The sequence below is a fragment of the Aplysia californica genome, unplaced genomic scaffold (assembly GCF_000002075.1).
Source record: "Aplysia californica isolate F4 #8 unplaced genomic scaffold, AplCal3.0 scaffold00552, whole genome shotgun sequence".
Classification (NCBI taxonomy): Eukaryota; Metazoa; Mollusca; class Gastropoda; order Aplysiida; family Aplysiidae; genus Aplysia; species Aplysia californica.
In genome coordinates, this window is record NW_004797822.1 from 432,439 (window position 1) to 448,945 (window position 16,507).

A 16,507-nucleotide genomic window follows, 5' to 3' on the forward strand; every position below is an offset into this window, starting at 1 on the left:
TCAGACTTGTTTTATTTATAGAGAGTGAGTAAGGCCCAGTATCAAACAGATCAACAAGACAGCTGGCCTCGCCTCAAGATCTTTTTTTCCCCTGTTCATAAAGCTGGTCACCAGCAGCGGTTGTGGCCTCAGAGATTGATTTGGACCTCTGTCTAGGAGGTTCAATCGATGGGATAGAAAAGTATTTACTGAGCAGGAGGAAAACCCGCAAGCCTCTTATTTATGTGTGTGAGTGTGGTTTGTGTGTGAGTGTGTTTGTGTGTGTGTGTGTTTGTGTGTGTGTGTGGATGTGTGTGTGTGTGTGTGTGTGTGTGTGTGTGTGTGTGTGTGTGTGTGTGTGTTTGTGTACGGGTGTGCCAACGTGTGTGCATAGGTTTCATTTGTACGTGTGTATGCGTACGTGCTACGTACGTGTTTAATGTGTGTTTGTTTGTAAGTTGTTGAGGTTTTTTGTGTGTTTTGGAAGAGACGCAGACTCAGAAAAACAGATAAAAAGATATACAGACAGGTTCAAAGAGTAAGGCAAAGAGATAGGAGTATACAGATATACAGACAGAGAGACAAACAGACAAAGCGCTCGTGCACATTGATGTGTATACTTACGAGCTAACCATCGGTGTAAAAGTTATGTAGGCATGTGTGTGTTTGCAAGGTTGAATTTTTGCGCATATGTATCCTATGTATGAGTACATATATTATAATAATAATAATAATAATACGTCGAAAAGGGGGTTGTGGAAGTTCAGCACGTGAGACGAAGGTGTCTCGATTACAGTATCTCTTTTCGTCTGCCAGCAGACTATAAACTCATTGTTTTTTCCCCTGAAGCATTTGAACAGATGCACCAAATTGTGTTGGATGAGAGCGTGGGAGGAATCATTTCCTGTGAAGGTCTTTTAGCCTTGCTTTCCCGACAGTTGTCCCTGTAAAGAGATCGAGGGGATCTGTTAGATAATTGATGACGGGGTTGAGTACGAGGCCTGGGATGAGGGTCGTGGGCCTACTGGCTCTGACAAAGAGTACATTCGCTCTAGGATTATTTCCTGGTTTGAATTATTTGTTCTTCTATGCATTGAATGATTGCCCTGTTACTGTTTTTGTCTTTTTCTCGAGAAATTATTTTTAGAATCACATTTTCTGAAAAATGCACGTGTGGTGAAACGTTTTTCTTACTCTGTCTTTTTTAAAACTGACTGTCGATGTCTTCTGTGTCAAAGTATTGTATTTCTAATAGGAAGGGAGAAAGGAGAGTACAGCACAGAAATAGGATTAGGGACAAGGCAAGTGTTTATTCAAGTGAACATTTTGGTCATATTTGTCATGGTGCAATCATTCCACAGAGTCAGCTCCAATTATACATTTTCCTTTAAATATTGGCATCGCCAGAGACCCCATTGCTAGGTCTCTGATATCGCTCTGAAGGGCACAATCACGTCATTAGTTTTACTCTCGTAGTTGATCAACTTGAAGTATCTAATTACGGTTGTCCTTTTCTTTTCTTTCCCTCTATTCTATTCCCACTGCCGAGCAAAATCTGATTCTCTTGAATTACTCCTTGGTGTAGCCTGAAGGAGCCTGGTGATGCTAAGTAAAAGATCAATTATTCTGGTCTTTCCTGATCCCGCTGTCAATATTGTTTTCTCTATACTGGGCACTTTTTATACTCGTCATGGGATACACTGAATGATAATAATCATGGAAGGACATATATTCGTTGGTGAAGCAATAAGAACCACATCAAACTTGACAATATTCCCTGTGCCATGGGATCAGTTAGTTGGGTTGACGTATCATTGCAGAACTTGCTGTGTCTTGATACAATATAATTATTCGAGGGGGGGGGGGTGTTTGTTTTTTCTTTGTTTGTTTGTTTTGGTTTTGGTTTTTTGGGGGTTTTTTGGGGGGTTGTTTGTTTGTTTTGTTGTTGTTGTTGGTGGTTTTTTGTGTTGTTTTTTTCTTTTTTTTTTGGGGGGGGGGGGTTCTTTGTGGCGTCAGTATTTTCTTTTCAAAGCGTCCTGAAACAGCCCGTCTTTCAAGATTTGTTGAAATGAACAACTGGACTGCTAGTCCACAAAGAGTTAAACGTCCATCTCCGACAGAATCAAGCCAAATGGGTTGAGAGTGAGAGTTACTAATAATTGAATTTCAGACACTTACTCTTTGCATCCTTCTTTTGCTGTTGACATGATGATGATGATATTATTAAGGATTAGAAATAGGGACTCTTTTGCAAACGCTAAAATTATCAAGTCTGCAATGTCTCTAACATTTACGGGCGTGCAAACGGGCATAACATCGTTTCAGTAAAGAAACACTTCATCTAAAGGTCCAAGGGAGGAGAACTCCAAAAAATGTGTCGTTCTTCTTGTATCAACGAATAATTCTGCAAGTGTTTAATAAAGAAATGATATTAGAGGGAAGAGACATTGCAGTCTAATCTTTATATGAGTAAACCTTTCGGTGAATTACAAGGAGTGTCTTTTAATGCTAGGACATTGTTCTAGACGAAGTGCACTCATCTTGAGTTACCGCCCTATAGCGCGCGTCTCGTAAGGCAATCGTGATCATTATTATAAAATTTACACTTTGAAAGATGAAAGAAAAATCCCACGCAATTCGTTTTGAAAGAAAGTTAAAATCCAGAAAATCTTTTTTTATTGGGTTTTATATCCAACAGTCCAGACGTTCTTTGGGAATAAGTCAATCATTACAATCTTGTCAATCCCTATAAACTGTCTGTAGAGTCAAAGCTGCAGTTTTGTGCGTGTGTGCACGTGTGTGTGTGTGTGTATGTGTGTGATTGATTGTGTGTGTGTTTGCATGCAATTATGGCCTTAGTCAATTTCGTAGTTAACAGGCCAGCCTTTACTTCCAGTGGCCAGAGTGAGGAAGGGGACTCTCGTGGCCTAGAGGTTAAGGTGTTGGCCTCTCATTCAAAGGTCCCGGGTTCGAATGCGAGTAGCGACCGACAATTGTTTTTCTCTAAAATAGTCTCCTTTAAGCTCCTTTCCTGTTCTCTAGCAATGTTCTGTCGTCTTCTTTCGTCTCCTCTTTCTACCTCCACCCCCTCACCTCCTTTGCCCCCTCCTCTGGGCTCCTGACTTTTTCTGCAGCTTTTCTACTGCTACTCCTTGGCTCCTTCTTACTCATGTCTTTCAGCCACACTCCTGATGTTCTGGTAGGAAAGATCTACACCTAACCTTCTGGGACAAGGAAAAAAAAACTTAAAGAGGACCAGTGTGCAAGTTGCGCACGTTAAAGATACCTTGATTTTGCTAAAATCGATAAGAGTAGGCTTCGGCCACCACCGGGCAAAATTCAAAATTTCCGATCAACTGAAACAGTTTAAAATGTGTCCCGTGCGCTCATATGACCTTATATAGTTGCGAGCATCGTAAAACACTTACCACAAAACCCCCCCAAAAAGTAGTGAGGAACAGCCAAGACAGAAGGGAGAGACTATACACAAAGAAATCTTACACTTTGTTCCGCTTTTTGATCGGATGTATCTCCATTGGCTTGTAATGGACGAAGACATATTTATACCCCTCAAATCCATTATGAAAGACAGTAAAACTGCTAGGTCTGAAAAGATAAATGGAAATAAGGAAGTATTTACGGTTAGCAGCAATGCCGCTTCAGAAAGGTGTTCGGGAAAGAAGGGAGTCTTTCTTTTCTTTTTGCAGGTTTGGGAAAGGGCAACATAATGTTAAGCATTACGTTTTACTTTCGCAGAAGGTAACGCGTTTTTCCTTCGTCTAGCTATCACAATGAAATGTCAAATCTATCATGTTCTTAAGCATTGTAGTGACTATAATATTATCACCAAGAGCTAGATCTCCGGTAACTATAACAACAAGGTAATAAAAAGAGCAAAACTCTAAATATTTCAAATCTTCCTGTATTATATTCTGTAAGAAAAAAATAAAGGAAAAAAAATGCTATGAAATATCTCATACATTGGATCTTTATAGATGTACAAACTGCCGTGTCGTTTGCAGTTACAACACAAATCAGATATAATCTTTTCATTGGCTATAACAATGTTTGATCTTTACTTGTTTGCTAGAAACATTATCAGTTATTCCTAAGAGGAAAGACATGATTCTCCAACAGAAAACTGAGATTAAACGAAAAAACAATTGTCTTCATGGTAGCGAAAAATCTGAACCACACTTATACTTGGACAGTGAAATCCCCATGTGCTGATGGACTTTGTTACTGCAGGTCCATGTCAGCAGATGTTGACTGGTCTTTCTTTTATTCTTCTGCGTTTTCAGTCTCTGAAATTATTATTTGACACGTGGTTCTTTTAGCATAAAATATCCTTCCAATGAGCTTGTTAAGCACCAAATAAAGTCACGTTTTGCATGCTGTCGTAGTGCATGCTGTATATCTTGGACCATTTTTATATTCCAAATTTACAACAGTAAATATCTACAATAAAAGTATGGCTATGATATTCACCACTGCACGCAGGAAACGTGAACATGGTCCTCATAATAAAGCGTATTCTATAAATAACTCTTTTCTTCTTCCAGCTGAGATGGCATTTATTATGTGCCTTGGCCTTAGGCACGTCAAGATCAAAGCTGCCCGCCCCCTGAATTATCTCACTAGTGTTAATGGGCTCATAACACAATTACACTAACTCCTCTTTCATTACGGTTGTGGACTCGCGTTTCATGTCAAAAGTTTTGGGATTTGTATTTAATGTAGGCTGGTTTTACTGAAGCGTTAATTCTGGTAAACAGTGCACGAACTACAGAATGGTTTGTTTGGGGGTTTTTTTTCAGTTGTTGCTTTTTTTTGGGGGGGGTGGGGTGGGGGGGGTGGGGGGGGGGTAAGTGTTTTACCGCACTCGCAACCGCATAAGGTCATATGAGCGCGCGGGACACATTAAACATTTTCAGTTGGTAGGAAATTTTGAATTTTGCTTGGGAGGCGGCCGAAGCCTACTCTGAACGATTTTAGACCACCAAGGAATCTTTAACGTGCGCAACTTGCAGACTTTCCAGATTTTTCGCCCTTGTCCGAGAAGGTTAGGTGTAGATCTTTCCTACCAGAAGATCAGGGGTGTGGCTAAAAGACAACAGTAAGAAGGAGTCAAGGAGAAGCAGTAGAAAGGCTGCAGAAAGAGCCAGGAGCCCAGAGGAGGGGGCAAAGGAGGTGAGAGGGTGGGAGCAGAAAGTGGAGACGAAAGCAGATGACAGAACACTGCTAGAGAGCAGGAAATGAGGTGAATGGAGACAATTTTAGAGAAGAAACGTTTTCAGTCGCTACCGCATTCGAACCCGGGACCTTTGAATGAGAGGCGAACACCGTAACCTCTAGACATGGAAAGCCCCTTACAGAATAGTTAGTACTTGAGAGTGTGTGTGTGTGTGTGTGTGTGTGTGTGTGTGTGTGTGTGTGTGTGTGTGTGTGTGTGTGTGTGTGTGTGAGTGAGTGAGTGAGTGAGAGAGAGAGAGAGAGAGAGAGAGAGAGAGAGAGAGAGAGAGGGGGGGGGCGATAGAAGCGCACTCAACATGCCCCAGGCCCAAATCAACAGATCCCATTTATGCGATTAACAAAGGAGCGTGGCTAAATCGCGTCATGATAAATTTCATTTGACCAGCAGCTATGTGGGTCGTAAATATCGGTATCCGCAGCCAACAAAATAATTAGTTTTGCGCACCTATCCTTGACATTAACGCATTTTAAAATTCAAAATCGAAAATCTTGTAAGTTGTATCTGGATCAAGGGAAATTGGTTTTTGTGACGCTGTCTACTCCTGTTTAGATTTATATATTATTTTGTTCTTTGCTTGTTTTGACTATAAAAGATTTTACTTTGTTGCTTTTTTCCGGGGATGGAAAAGAATGCAGGTTATCATATTTCATAAGGAAGACGAAATGATGCTGGAATGGGAGGTGGGAGGGGATGCAGTGTTTCTTGTGTATCGATTACGAAAGTAACGACGTGGTATATGGCATCGTGGTTAGAGTTTAAATTGTCTAAAACACTATATAATATAATATGGATGGGGTGGTGGGTCCAAGCGCTCGTCCCCGAAGCGGAAAGTCCGGGTTCAAGCTTCGGTTCGGACACGGGTTTTTTGCGCCCCCTCTTGCCCACCCAGCAGTGATGGGTATTTCACTTCGAGTTGGGGAAGTAAAGGCGGCGTGGAAAGGGACTGGCCACCCTACCACAATATGCCGAAGGCCCAGGAAATTGTCTCACTAACAAGGCAATCCCCAAAGCCCGGATCGGATGCAGGAACAACTTTACTTTAGTGGGTCAAGAAGACATGTTTTTTTATATTTTATTTCTATTTGTTTACAAAACCATTTTGTCTTTCTTGCTAGCCAATGAAATCACACACAAAAATTGATTGGAAATGTTAAAAACTGTTAGGAGATAATTTTTCTTGACTTTTTCCTTGTACACTACACAACCGCCGAGGTCGCTTTGCTCCATGATGACTTGAAAGTGCACAGGCCTATAACAGTTATGGCACGTTTCGCTGTTCTCTTCGATAGACCAAAGAGAGAATCCTTACAAAATAGAACATGGCCGTGCTCTTTAAAAAACTGGTTTTCTGGGTCTCTAGGTCATTTTTCTCTTGATTTTTATCTCTTGTATGCTTACTCTTTACTCTATTCGATAAGGTGCCATTACGTAGATCCAGCAGAAGTTCAGGGCTTCCTGGTTTCTGTCTATTTTTTACAGGTCCTAATTGAAGTGTGTTTTCCCTCCCTGGATGAAATGAGACGCGAGAGGAACAGAGAAATAAGCAGCGTCCGGTGATCACTTGTACGGCTGCTGTAATCACGTGACTCGTGTCTGGCGACGTGCTCCAGACATCTGGTCTTGAAGAAAACTTTCATGGGTAAACATTCTGCAGACGCTTGGTCATCATTCTCTGTGGCAAACACGTGAGCATCGTTATCTATCCTTTGTATGTTCTCTGGGTCAATATGCTCACACAGTTCTGTCTAGCATTGTCAATGCACACAAGGAGTTCCTAGATTGAGATTGATTTTAAGGGGATTTTTTTTAGAATGAAGAGCAAAACATTGCGGAAATCCGCGAAGGCCTTGAACTAGTTAAATATGTATGTGAATTTGTCAGGGAAACAGAAAAGTATTTTGTTATTTTCGAAATATTCTTGCATAAAAGCCGTATAACTTAATTCTTTCCTGTAAGGACGTGAAAATAGACAGGATTTGGGATTTTTTTAAAAACAACAACAACACTTTATACACTTTTTTTCTTATTGAGTCCTTCAAATTCGAATATGCGTATAGGTTTTCCCCCTTTTTGCATGTAAAGTGGCCATTGTGTATTAAAACGGAGATGGAAGCTACTGGACATTTTTGCCGTTCAAGAGTACCGTAAAGGAAAGCGTACAGACACGTTAAATAGATAAACATACTGAAAATTAACTTTTGAGACCAGTGCTCACAGACACACAAGAAAATGAGTCGAGGAACGACATTACAAGACAAAACTTGGATGCACATGAAGGTTCCCACAAAGTATACAATTAATTCCATACATCTTTATTTTACTTTTACTTTTATCCGCCGCTTTTACCCTTTTGGGTGTCGCGGGAATAAAGAGACGTCTCTCTGTCGCCAGCCGGAGAGCTTGGGTCAGGGGATGCCGTGAGTTGTTTGTGTTTCCCTGACTCCATCTATCCAGGTCTTTCTCGGTCGTGATGTAGGCACGTTGTGCTGGACGGTGTGTTGGTAATCGCATGATATGCCCGAACCATTTGATTCTTTGGTGTTGGATGTGATGCTTGACATCATTTGTGCCCACCATTTCTCTGACTACTGAGTTCCTAATTTTGTGAAATATATATCAACTCCTAATAATATAATGAAAAGCATGAAAGTTTAAAACAATTTTTAAGGAGAAGATCGAAAAATGAAAACAAAACTATCTAAAGCTATTACTAACTCTGCAAATGGGAGATGCTCCAAAACTGACAGAAAAGTAGGTAGGCAGGAAGAAGAAGAAGAAGAAGAAGAAGAAGAAGAAGAAGAAGAAGAAGAAGAAGAAGAAGAAGAAGAAGAAGAAGAAGAAGAAGAAGAAAGAGAGAGAATGTAAGAATACGAGGGAGAGATGGGGAAAAAGACTGGGGGAGTGAGAGAGAACCAGAGGTAGGGGGAGGGGTAGGGGGACTTGAGAAGACAGAGACATTGAAATAAAAAGCTTTGGGGTGTAGTGCACCTTGGATTTATACTTTTACCGCTATTTGCATTTTACTGAAGAAATTTCAGGAAGGAAAACGATATCTTGCGTGCTCTATTTACGTGCTTACCGAGAGAGACGGGGGGGGGGAGAGAGAGAGAGAGAGAGAGAGAGAGAGAGAGAGAGAGAGAGAGAGAGAGAGAGAGAGAGAGAGAGAGAAACAGCATAAAAGAAAGAGAGTGAGAGAGAGAAGGAATGAAGTAAAGAGCATGAGAGGATGGAGAGAAAGAGAGTGAAAGAGAGAGAGTGTGAGAGTGAGAGAGAAAGAGAGAGATAGAGAGACAGAAACAGAGACCGAGAGAGATAAACAGACACAGAGAGAGAGAGAGAGAGAGAGAGAGAGAGAGAGAGAGATAGATATAGAGAGAGAAAGAGAGAGAGAGATGGGTGAGAGAGGGAGTGGTGGAGGGGGGGCGTGAGGTGGTGTTTTGGCAGGAGACAGAAAACGTGGTCTAACTGAACTAGAGTTTCCGCAGTGAAAAAGAAAAAAAGATAAGGAGAGAGAAAAAGTGGGGTTTCCCGGTCGCATTGACACTGCTGGTGATTGCGGTGGTGGAATGCAGACTGAAAAAAAGTGCAACTGAAAAAGGCTACTTGTCCTACGAAAAGGGTTTTGCTATTTGTAGAAGGAATGATCAGTTGCTTTTTGGATAAATGGAGCAAAACATACCTAATGCAAGTGCACTTTTAGTCTTAATGTGCAGGTTTGTAGAATACTTTAAAACGTTTACCCAGTTGGCGCAAGTATGGCTCCAACTCAGACCTTCGCTACCTTAGAATTAAAAACTTTTATCTGCTCAGTATCTGGCTTTGACAAATTTGAAGTGAAAAATTTTGAGTTACACAACATGTAAAGCTTTTTCGAAAGCCATTCTTTGAATATCTTGGTCACGACTTTAAAAAGTCTAACGCTTTTAATAGAGCAGTTAGAACACTATAATTTGATTTCTGACCTCATGGTCTTAGTAACTCAAAAAAGCCAAAATTGTCAGAAAGAACTTTGTAACTCTAAGGGAGCGCCTTGAAGCTGTTTTCAATAGACCACGAACACCGAAATGTACGGATTCGGTTATTTTTAAGAATGATGAACGTAAATTATCACAGATCTTAAAATAGCAGACGGCACAAAAACGGCTGAATAAAGCCACGTCACACCACAAACAATCATGTAATTTGTTACCCACTACTTCAATATAACAAAATCTACCACCACAGAAGCCTTTTACGCCCATGGTGTTGTCTACAAAATTAGATAATCTGAATCTGGTTTGAGAAACGTGGACATTTTTGGTTTGTATGCCATAGATGTGATAACTCCAGCCACGAACGCTTTAGTTTTCGACCAAAATGGAAACTCGTTTGAATTAAAACCTCATGCCTGTTACCTCATTCAACAAGAATTCCTGTTTCCGTGTTGCCCTTTTGTTGCTTTTTAATAACCCTGCATCTCGAAATTTGACCCAAAGAGAATACCATTTGGTTGATCCTGGAACAAGATATAATAGCAACTAAACAAACAAAAAATAATAACCAAAAATGAAAACGTGCCCAATACAAATCAAATCACAATTAGTTCTAAGATACTGACACCAAGTGTGATCATCTCTCGGGTAAAATACAGAATTTTTGTGCTCGGGACAGATCTAGTTCTGGCTTGTCTAATTCATGGACACATCTCAGTAAGGCGAAATGTGACCCCTATTTTTGGGTTGCCAGCGAAGAACGAGTTTCCCGGTATTATCACTATTACATGTCAGTTTTCAAAGATAAGTAAAACAAATAAAGCCATTCAACGAAAATTAAAAAGCTATCAAACAACATGTATACGCAGAATTTTATAAAGAAAATGGAATAAATAAGATATCAAAACGACCGTAAAAATGAGTTATGGAAATATTTGGTACGTGTTTCTGAGAACGTCAGAGACAAGAATGCCCTATCAGACATGGTACTGGATATCAAATAGACAAAAAGAAGAGGCAGACCAACTGGCAGTTGTAGGAGTACGATCAGGGATGAGATAATCACCCAGGGCCTTGATGTGTCAAAGCTAGAGGAAGTGGTTAGGGATAGACAACAATGACGTCGACTGCTTTCTGCCTTATATACCTGACGGTATGTAAGTAGTTAAAATGACCCTACCCGGAATGCCTATTCTATCTCTCGACTGATGCCAAAATGCGAGTAGAATTCGGGATTAAAGATGCATGTGACATAAAATGGGTACATAATACATAATGATATGATGCAACGTCTTCCTCTGTATCTTGGGGTAAACCCAGCTAAGCACTCTGTTTGCAAACAAACGTGCAGATAAAAACCCGCAAAAATGCGTTATTTTGATCTCTTAATTCAGGCTATTTCATTGGTGCTATTTTTTTTAAAAATGTTTTCAATTAGACTTGAGCTTTCTTACCATAAAAATGAAAGCCGATTCATTAGTATAAAGTGCCAGATCTGAAACAAACACCGGCGATCATGGTTCTCCATATTTCTGCTCTCGAGTAGTAAAAAAAATCCCACATTGTCCTGGTGTTGCCCCGTCACCCATCTATTCAGGTTTTCCAAATACTGTTCTCAAGGTCTACACCTGCCTCGTTTGCCTTCTGTCTTTCCAGTGCGTGCAGGATGCTTAAAGTACTTATGTGAGCCGAGTATCCCAGAAAACATGTTGTAGCTTCCTACATGCTCTCCTAAGTAATATCAATAATAATAATAATAATAATAATAATAATAATAATAATAATAAATTGACGGTATATAGCGCATATGCATGCTGTCCAGCATGCTCTATGCGTGTAACAACCATTGTTACCCCAGCAGACAGCAAAATACTCAGGAACATTCTTAGTTTCCAGGAAAGCACACAGCGCAGGCTGTGGATTGCTCGCACTCAACCACTAACAAACTGACAAAATCTTGCACTATCGAGAGACGAGTACCCATTCCCACATGTGTGAAGTGAGGAAAATACGCGTAAGGTCGGGTCCCTGACGGGATTCAGACCCACAACCTTACGGTTGCAAGTCCGAGAGCCTTCCTTGGTAACTTTTATTGTTTCCTCATTGGAATTCTCTTCTATCCTCGAAATTCTCAAGTTTCCACGAGAAACCACATTTCTGTTGCTTCTAGATTATTTTCACTATCTTTGATAATTATTTCGCATTTACAGCCGTAGAAGCGTTGGGTTGACCACATACAACCTTTTAGAACCCTTTTAGCCGATTAAATGAGCTATTTCTCCTTACCCCTTTAGGGAGCCGGGGGGGGGGGGGGAGACCCTTAAAAAAAAAGAGAGACATGACAACTGTGTGCGTATCGACAGCGTCAGTTTTTTTCTCGTTCTTTCATGTTCGTAATTTTCTCTAAATCTAGAAGAAAAAATAAACCTCCAATGGAAAGTTTTTCATATGACTGGGGGAAAAAAGATTGTCTAACCTTCTGTGTGGACGGTCAATGAACTCAGAGGTTGCGGACAACAAAGTATTTTTTGTGCTACACATTAAGAGAAATTTATCATATTCATGAGATAGCCTTACAACAAGGTCTTAATTCCAATCGAAATTGATCGCCAAAAGAGTATTGCTTTGGTATCATGTAAGATCCGATGTAAATAAATAATAACTGATGTCAACTTGCCAGTTTGCATTTAAGCAGCTTAAACAAATCATTCTGAATAAAATACGGTTTGCATTACTGAACCAGAAGCAAATCGGTAAAACAAAATATAATAACATTTTAATTCCTGTTAAGTTGTCGAAAAATTAATTATTGACATCTTGAGGGTGTGCATTCTGAACATTCAATAAGGCTTGCACGAGCGCTGTTTCGGGGCACTTTAAACAGGAAGCAGCTTGGATATTCATGCAGCTTTTCTGTTCTGTTATTTCTATCTTAAATTTAAAAAGGCAGGAAACAACCTGCTCACTATAGGAAACGAAAATTCGTATTTCTGATTTGTGTACAATGGTTCGAAATGTGCTACAAACTGCCTTGGGCCTGCTGCAGATCAGACATGTTATTATGTGTCCGCTTCGCCCTTATGGAGTTAACAGCAACTTTTTAAAATTGCACAGTGCTTTTAGTTTAATGATTCCCCGCCCGAGACAGACACACCGACAGTAAAACAGCCCCTGACACGATTCAACATTTACATACCGATAGAAAATCAGAGGAACACGAAATAATAGAAATACGTCTAGACGCAAAAACACTACATAAAAACAATGTCACCATCAATGCTGGTCGGTCGAAGCTGTGCCCCGCCCAACAGCTGGCACTAAGAGGCAATAAAAGTAAATTGACGGGTCAGAAGCACGATATGTCTGTGCAATGCAAACACTACTGACATAGAAAAGAAAGCAGTCTCTGATTTTGCGCAGAGGAAAAAGCAGAAAAAAGTAGGAGGGCATGGGTTGTCCTTATAGTCATCATCATCATCATCATCATCATCATCATCATCATCATCATCATCATCATCATTATTTGTTTTCAAGTAACAAAAAAGTAAGAATCCTGATAACTGGCCCCTTGCAACACGAAATACAAGAACAAAAGTAAAAATTACCAATGTAGCAACCGCAAGACTTCGTGTATGAAAACAGAATACAATTAATGTTCACACACAGAAGCATGACTCTAGGCGCCTATTCTTTGGGCTAATTTGTAAAAGGCGCAGCAAGTGTCCTAAAATTAAATGGCTAAATTCCTGTTAAAGTTCTGTCTATGATAGACAGAGGGAGGGGGCGACGGTGTGTTAAGGTTGAAGCTTAGTATGTGATGATTGACTGTAAGAGTTTTATGAGAAGAGTAAGAAGATTATAACAACGATCTCGGGTGGGGTTGACATTTTTCACTGAACGTCACAGAAAAACCTTGAAGGTTTTGATTTATCAAGGCCACGACTGTTGAAGTTTTAATTTAATCGAACAAAACGTTTGTTTTCTTGTTTGATGTATAGATGCAACACATGTAAAATGTTGACCCTGTTTGTTTGTTTTTTGTTGTTTTAAAGAAACAATGATATCCCAAACTAGAAGTAGAAATTTGTTAAAAATTTGAAAAGTGTGTCGAAAGGAGCTTCATTGAAAATTGACAATAGGCTGCAGCCACAGTCATTGATTCTTCTAAGGTCACAATGCAACAGGATATTATTATCTTTCACGTAGAAATGAAAGCCACGCCATACATTGTTACATCAGATGGCAGGGCTTTTTTTCTTCCTCGTTTCACTTGCTTTTGTTATTTTAAACTGCCTTCGCGGCAGAGAATATATGGAAATGGAATGATTTAAAAATCAAGAATGCTGAAAGCATGCCAAAATTTTATTTATGCCTTGATAAAACTTGAAATTGATGTCTTGACAAGAGAAGGTCAAATTAAAATTCAGGGGGTGTGACTGTAAAATTGTTGTCAGGTTTCGGTTTCAGATATCAAAATGATTTTAATACCCTAGTTCTGTGCACACTATTACTTTGGCATTGTGATAGATTCATGTCTTGCATAAAAATCGTGACGTATGAAAGTTATTTTGTTTCCTATTTTATTGTACTTCTTTTATTTTACTTCGTTATTCAATTTCTCTTGAGAAAAGAATTGAGTTCACTTTGATAAACCCACATGACCAATAGCATCGATCGTTCCCACCTTCTTCATAATGATGTGGTTACAGTGGTTACTGAGAGAGCATAAGACTTGTTAAAAGACATCAGTGCTAGTGGTTAGCCTAACAGACGTTAAGCGTTAAGACTTCCTCGTCATGACTTAGATTGCAACATAAGTAACACCTTTCAGGGTCTTTGCAGGCCACTGCCTTGGACTATGTACTCGCACAAGATGCACCTAACGCGGCTTTCAACGTGCAAGGTTCAGAGGGGCTCTCGTTGTCTAGAGGTTACGGTGCTGATCTCTCATTCCATAGGTCCCGTGTTCGAAACCTGACAGTGACGAAAATTTTCTTCTCAAAACGTTCTCCTTTCACCTCCTTTCCTTATCTCTTGCCATGTTCTGTCGCCTTCTTTCATCTCCAGTTTCTGCCCCCTCCCCCCTCCCTTTGCCCCCTCCTCTGGGCTCCTGACTCTTTCAGCAGCCTTTCTACTGCTACTCCTTGGCTTCTTCTTAACGCTGTCTTTCAGATACTTCTAGGTTTTTGAGCGGAGTGTGAGTAATCATGTGCAAATGTCAAAGTGCAGTATATATCGGTTCGCCCTTTTCAGAACTGCAGGAGAGCGAAATTATTACATTACTATCTTTAGGCTATAATTCTCCACAAATACATTTTACTTTGAAAATGCAAACTTAAAAGCAAAAGCAAAACAAACAAACAAACAAACAAACAAAACGGCGAACTGCTTTGAAATCCTGAATGTCCAACCGATTTCATCTCAATATTCCCTCAAAGCAATTTTTTTTTAAATTACAGGACTCTTGAAATGCAAGATGTGTTGGTCAGGAACAGTATAGCAAACAAAACTACGGATACCTGCATTCCCTATGAAATGTTTGGTATACAAAGGCAACTTACAAATAAGATTAGTGTTGTGAGTAGAGAGAAGCAACACATTGCCTTGCACTATTCATATCATCTAAATGAAATTATCTGTGCTTGGTTTTAGCTGTTTTCTTTCCTTCGTGCAGAAGCCATCCCACACTGATGTAAATTGTTTATTTCGTCGGCCTTTCGTTCAGCTTCATAATCACATATTTCTATGCAGACATAATATGATTTGCCCTCTTTCAAAAGGGAATTAGACACGCACTCAATATCACGTAACGGCAGCCTGTGAGATGCATCATCCTCATTGTTTCTTGTCAACGTTTCATCTGACACCTTTCCTGTAGCTCAGCTCAATATGCAATTAAGGGTGCGATCTTAAATCTCTTTGAATTCGCATAAAATGAAAGCAGAGATTTACAACGGCTAACATGCATGTTGTCAGGTTCTAACCGGTTTGATGCTTTCTTGTCGTAAGAGACAAGGCGGCTCTAAAACAAAAACTACACACACACACCAAAAGCATGCGTGCGTGTATACGAGAAAAGACATTTTCTTTGGCAATTTGTAAAGATCGAAACTGAGGAGCAGATTGCCTGAAAAGTTAGTTAGAGCTAGTGTTGCGCGAGGGGTGTTACGTGTAAGCGAGATTTTGTAACAGTCCAGGTTTTTTCTGTGATTTCAAATGGCTTATTTGGATTTTTCCAGACGCTTTGTTAATATTTCTCCAAAACATTTCAGTAAAATGTCTGAACCTTCTCACTTTGGTTGCTGTGCCCTGTTGGAAGTAACCTCCCTTACTAGATCGGACGTGACATGTTATTTGTAGATATTTAAAGAACATTTCAAACCTTAAAATATCATGTTGAAACCACACTGTTTCGAGTAATATGATGTACCTCACTCTACCATGCTCTCAGCGGTTTTCCTGTTAATCAAGATTATAGTACATTTAATCGATTCTACTCCGAAAACAGGTTGCTACGATTTGGCGTTCACTTTGGGGCCTCTCACAATTGTCTAAACTACATTATGCAATACTGAGGAATCTTTTTAGCATTTTCCTACTTTTTCCTAAGCTGTAAATCTCTTCTAAGTCATGATGAGTTTCTGTCTTTTTATAAGTACCGACATAATATGTTATCTTAATCTGTATTAAAGATACCACAACTCTCAAAGGATTTTACGGTCGCACCTGTTGTGGATACTTGGCCACTTTTCATCCCAGTTATCAAGATTTTCTTGGGGCGCGGGAGTCTAGTGCGGAGCATTTCGTGCGGTACACGAGGATCTAGTGCTGGGGCTTACATAATCGGTCACTCACGGTTGTCGGTGGGACAGTCGGACCATATAGAGAGGAAGGGACAGAGCCAAGGTCTACACACTTTGTAGGAAATTACTATGCACTACATATGTTGTAATAAAGTTTCAAGGACTAACAAAGTTATCTCTTTCAGAGGTTGATCAAATGGCGCAATGCCGTGTACAATATGTCAAATGTGACGAGAAACGTATCCTTTTTTTCTACTTTACAGTTTCCTTCTAGAATAATTGGCTATGAAGCACACAAAACGTGTGCCGTTTGTATAGCTTACCCTTTTTAAGCTGCTACTATGGCCTCAATCTTAAATACAGGACGTGTCGTTTTCGAAACGACATAACCAAAAAATGTGAGGGTTTTAGAGTGTGTGTGTGTGTGTGTGTGTGTGTGTGTGTGTGTGTGTGTGTGTGTGTGTGTGTGTATAGATAGATGTGTGTGTGGATAGAAAGAT

At 40.0% G+C, this 16,507-nt stretch overlaps 1 protein-coding gene across 1 annotated transcript in view; it reads left to right on the forward strand.

Annotated features, from left to right (window-relative positions):
* Nucleotides 1-6,311: 6,311 nt before the first annotated feature.
* Nucleotides 6,312-16,507, forward strand: part of LOC101853487 (5-hydroxytryptamine receptor 2A-like) — a 39,996-nt gene continuing 29,800 nt past the window's right edge. Inside the window, exon 1 of the mRNA XM_005106719.3 lies at nt 6,312-6,918. The gene's annotated coding sequence lies outside the window, so the exon portion shown is untranslated. The remainder of the gene's footprint in view (nt 6,919-16,507) is intronic.